Raw genomic sequence first — 6,000 nt, 5'->3', positions numbered from 1 at the left:
TGTGTCATGTATGATGGCTTGTGTTTCAGTTTAAGCAGTGGGTGGGTTTTGGTTGGTGCCATGTGTGGTGGCTTGCGTTTCGGTTTGTGCCGTGTGTGGTGGCTTGCGTTTCGGTTTGTGCCATTTGTGGTGGCTTGTGTTTCAGTTTGTGCCATGTGTGGTGGCTTATGTTTCAGTTTGTGTGGCTTTTGTGAGTTTCGATTTGTGTCATGTGTGGGTTTTGGTTTGTGTAGTGGGTGAACTTCAGTTTTTCTGGGATGCGCAGTCGGTGGTGGCTGTGGCTAATTCGGCGGAGCTGTGGCCATGGCTAGTTCGGCGAGGCTATGACTGGGTTGGATAGGTGGTTGTGTTATTGATGTTGTTGCTATTGTTGATGATAATGAGGAAGGGGATAATATATTATTTTAAAGTGTAGTATATATTATTTTAATGTATATAATTGAATGATAAAACATTTGATAAATGGGATGTTGTAAAATGATGTATTAAAATAATAAAGTAGGCTTTTAGTGTGGCAAAATGACATAATTTTTGCAACATCTGATAAGGATGCTCTAACTCTAGAGAATAAGGACAGAGATAAGTGAATAAATTTTATATTTTTCTCTAAAATTTGAAGTGCTTTGAACTAATGTTAGAGGGAGGTATTTATATTGGATTTCATGGGGTTTAGAATGAGAGCATTGCAATGTGGGGTTGTGAAATTTTGACTTATAAGCATTAATTGAGCGTTTGGAGGTGTTGGGAAATTTAGACCTTGGTTGTTATAATTAACAAGTTTTAAATCCAAGTTGTTAATTAGATTTATTATGAATAAAACTTGTTAAAACAAATAAACATCAATATCATGTCAAAATCATGCAGCGAAAAAATAAATAAGACAAGATATGATGACCTAGGAAAACCAATAAAACAAACTAGTTTCATAGTAAAAAACCTGGGGGGAAACCTTCCTGAAAAACAATCCACTATAGTAAAGAGAAGTTTTAGATTTAGTACAAAACTTTTGTCCTTAGACTCTACAATCCCGGTAGATGAACTCACAGCAGAAACCTTCTACCGCTTTAGAGCCTCTGAACTCTTCAATATATGAATACCACCCTTTTTGATACACGGATCCCAGTACGTGACTAACCAAAAATGCACGGCTCCCAATACGTGACTAACACACCAACTAGAAAAAGATGTTGGCTGCAAAGCTCTTCACTTCATCAACAATGAAGATAAAAAAGCACTTGATTACAAAACACTAAGGCACAAAAGACGCAGTAGCTTCTTTAAGAGAGAATAAGGCATACGTCACCTTTTGCATATGTTCTCCTTGTATTCTCATATGTGACGGCTTCTAAAATAAGCCTTATATAGGTCTAGGGTTGTGAAAAAAGAAACCCTACACATACATGTCAGCATGGGCTGAAAATCAAATCTGAAAATCTGAATTCCTGTGACCTCGATCGATCTAGAGGTGTCAAGTTTTAAAATTCAACAGATACGACTATCAAAAAGCTATCAAGGAGCTGTCAAGGAGACAGGAGCTTTCTCAATCGATCTACCAGCTGTCAAGAAGCTATCGAGATTGCAATAAGAAGTTTAAAATATTGATAGATAGCCTAGCTGTCGAGAGTTGTCGAGTAGCTATCGAGCTATCCATTCGCAGGTGTCGAGCTATCTGTCTAGCTTTATTAAACAACTTTTCTTCACTTGTTTCTTGGTCCAATCTTCATGACTTTAATACTAGACTAGAACAACATGTTTCTTGAAGTATTAAACACATTATAGATCTACCCAATTACAAGACTTGAACAACATGTTTCTTGAAGTATTAAGCACATCCTAGATCTACCCAATTACAAGTAATGTGCGTTTTGTCAAAAGATTAGCCAACTATATAAAATATTGACAAATGTTTCTAACAATATGTCGTAACAGATGAAACCAAAGGAAGATAAAAATAATAGTTCCAATGGGCTTTGAACCACTTGCCAAATTTTGACAAACTCAAAATTACAATTAATTATATTTTATTCTACTATAAAATATAATTGCGATTTAGGTTTATATTAATAAAATATTTGTCTTGAGATTCTATTATTTTACATTGGACTCCTCAATGAAATCACCCATGATGAAACAAAGTCATGAAAGTTACTATCACTTTGTAAATCACTATATCTTATTTCCTTAGGGCCATAATTTAAACTTTCAATTACTCTTATATTTATGAAATCTAAATTTATTAAATATGAACTTTAATAAGTCTTTACTAAAGTGGTCAGCCATAACACTTTGACAAGTTTTGACCGGTTATAGAGGTTTTTACAAGAACAAATTGATGCTCGATTCCTAGTTGAATTAGCCAATCCGGTTCAGTTTTTAAAACCTTGTTTCCTTCAATTGAATCTCACAATATTTAAGAATCAAATTTCTCATGTTACAAAACCCATAGAGCACAAAACTGAAACTTTTAGATAATGATATACGTACCTGCATGCAAGCTCAGCTCCAATTAAGAATTTGAATGATGAATCTCCATGAACAATTCTATCCATTAAAGGGAATTCCAATGATCGGTTGTTTTTTCTTTAGAATGGTGATCCACGAGCCTTCTTACTAAGTTTATATGGAGCACGTGTGTCGTAGCTGTTGGTATGTAGATGATTATATTGTTGAAGGGTTTGATCTTCATGATGTGGATTAGTATGATGAACTCGTATTTATTCTTAAAAACTGTTAGGAAAAACTCCCACAAAAATAGGCAAATGAGGAATTTTGGAGGCATGCAGGAAAAAAGACTTCCAATGGGCAATTGGGCACTTCGTTAATAAAAATATCAATCACACTTTGACTCAGATTTTCATAATTCTTTTCCTGATTTAATTCCAATATAAAGGTTAAATTCATACTTTCGATCTGAATAGACTCTTTTTTATTAGATGAATCTGAATAGACGCTCTTTATTGGATGAGGATGGTTCCAAATTTGGATTTGATCTTCTAAATTATCAATTTATTTTATTTTATAAATATATAACTAATTTTAATAATTATAAATTTTACTATTATTTTCTTAGATCTTCTGATACATGCATGACAATGCTATCATGCATTATCCCTACATTTATTTTAAGCTACCATGCCCTTTCTTGCAGCACCATAGCTAGTAATACAGTTTTTTTCTTTTTTTGGTGTAGATAATTTGATAATTGAGGGAGGAAATTGAAACTCTCAATGTTCCTCTGAAACCATGAAAAAGTGCCAAGCATAAAGCTCTTAACTTAGCCCTCGTTTGGAAGAAGGGAATGGAATGAAATGGAAATGGAAATGAATGAAAAAAATAATTTTATAATATTCTTCCCTTCCTTTATTTGGGAGTTTTAATAGAGGGAATGAATAGTTCATTCCCTTGATTGGGAGTTTAAGTGGGAGGGAATGAAATTGGTAGAAGGGAACACTCATTCCTCTTTATTCCCTTAAAACATTAAATTTTCATTCATTTGAAATTGATTTTCATTCTCCCAAAATTGAGAGGAATGGGAGAGAATGAAATTAGATTTAATGAATTTTTCTTAAAACTCCTAAAATATCATTATATATTCAACTCTTTATTTTAAAATAGGGATTTAATAATAATATTATCATAAAATGATTCTATTTCATTCCCTCTATATTACTCCCAAATAAAATTACTTTTATTCCATTCATTTCCATTCATTTATTTTAAAACATCCAATCAATATTATTTAATTTCATTACATTCATTTCTTTTTCATTCTTTTCCCTTGCTTAAATACATTCAATTCCATTCTACTGATCATTTTCACTCCCTTATGATCATTTCATTACATTCCAAACTCTCAACGAAGCCTTAGTAATACTGTACTTGATTAATGAGGTACAATGTTTCCTAATAATGGTAGTGGTCTCCATAATTGAGCATAATCATAGTTGGACCGGCGTGACACTATTATATTTTTAAAGGGTCTTATAGTTTTTCAAATTCCTAGCAATGAAGCACCTAACTTACTTCGGCACCATCGGAGAATATATATATATATATATATATATACATTTTATAATCACATAAATTCTGTTTGCATCATCGGAGTATTTTATTAATCTAACACCGAACTTTATTAATCTAACATTATCAAGCAATAGGCTTCTATAAAAATTTAAAAAAAAAAGCAGTGGGCTTGAATTTGTTTTTATATATATGGTATACCTTAATATATCGTATACTCTACATTTTGCCCCTAAAATGAGAATATAACGCTAATCCAATCATATGCATTATGCAAACGCTTGAATTTAATCAATGATACTTCATTTTCAAGTTATTAATTAAGTCAAGATTCTCTCACAAAAATAGTTTGGCCAACTATCAGAAAAGAACAAGATTAACCAAGGAAATAGTGAGATAAATATTCCTAAGAAAATGTGGAAAAAACCTGTCGTCTTGTGCAAGTTCAGTGTCTTTGATAAAATAAAGCCAGTGCTGTGTGACTTTGTGTCTAACACAAACAAAGACACCTTTAATTTAGATCTCATTTTGTTACATATAGTTTCGTTTGTTAGATTTCTTTGCCCTGAACATATTCTATGAGTTAAAAAAACAAAAAATGGAAGAAGAAGATTATTGACAGGTCAAAGCTGTGACAATATTTTTGACAAACAACAATTACCACCACTACGTTATTACTTATAAAATGATGGTCTTCTGCAAGATTTATATTTAGCATCACAATGAAATATTCATGGTAATTATAATGGAACGCTCTTACAAAATGGAATTAAGAATTGAACTATCAGCATGAAATCTGTACTGTCTAGTAGATGTTCTAAATATCATCTCATCATCTTGGATACTACAAATTAAAGAGATATAACTGGCCTACTTGTCGAGTTACCAAGCTACATAGAGCATATGAACTCACATTGTGATTTTTTTTTTATTTTGGAGTGATACTCACTCACATAAGCTGCAATCTTTGGCTAACTCTGCTTTATTCTTTCTCAATCCAAATTCCAAACTGGCCATTAACAAACCATATGTTAACAATAATTTATTAAAAAAATAAAAATAAATTCAAAGAACCACATTCAACAACCACAATGATTATAGAAGCTAGCAAGTATATGGAGCTGTGGTTGTTGTTGTTGTTTTTTTGCTTTTGTTCTCTCTTTTTAATGCTAAATTAGTAGGTATGGTGGTATAGATATTTGTCAACAGATTAATTTGAATCGTTCATGTGTCTATGTTCACTGAATGTCTGCACGTGTCATGCCTTCTAAAGCAGGGTTCTTGAATCTTCATGGGTTAGGACCTGCATGGGCTCTCGTGCCTCCAACGTGTTATCTAGTGAACCCATGGAAACAAAGTAACTCAAAAAAGACGAGCATTTTTTGTGTGAAATGTCTTATCTCTTCCATACTTCATAAGAGGTGTGTGAAATGTTGTACTTGATTCATTAAGATACAAATTAAAATAACATAGCCCGTGATCACTTTCTTATGATCACAGTCCGTGAACATTTTGCATTTGAATCTTCAACTTTTTTTTCTTTTCATTTTTGTCTCTTTTCTATGGTTGAATCTTTGCCCACTCACAATTCACATTCTTGTTTCTAATGATGAAAATATTCTATTTATAAGTTTGCTACAAATAAAATAACCACACAACATATATACATTTTTCGTGGATGTCGAAAAGCTGACATAATTTACTTGATATAACTGATGATTTATCGTTAGTTATCATATACAACCCCCGCAACTTTCAGCAAAAGAATAGGTACAAAAGTTTTTTGAGCCGTCAAAAGCTGTCAAAAAATGTTACATAGTTTAGGACTAAATTACATCTTGTATATCTCTTAGAGAGAGAGAGAGAGAGGTCAGGATCCAATAACTCTTATTTATGTTACATCATTTAATACTTTGAACTGAAATAATATTTTTAAAATCTCACTATTAGATTATACGTTCTTTTTGTTTTTAAAATGCA

The sequence above is a fragment of the Quercus suber genome, unplaced genomic scaffold (genome assembly GCF_002906115.3).
Source record: "Quercus suber isolate HL8 unplaced genomic scaffold, Cork oak 2.0 scaffold_852, whole genome shotgun sequence".
Lineage (NCBI taxonomy): Eukaryota > Viridiplantae > Streptophyta > Magnoliopsida > Fagales > Fagaceae > Quercus > Quercus suber.
This window is presented reverse-complemented; position numbering follows the sequence as displayed.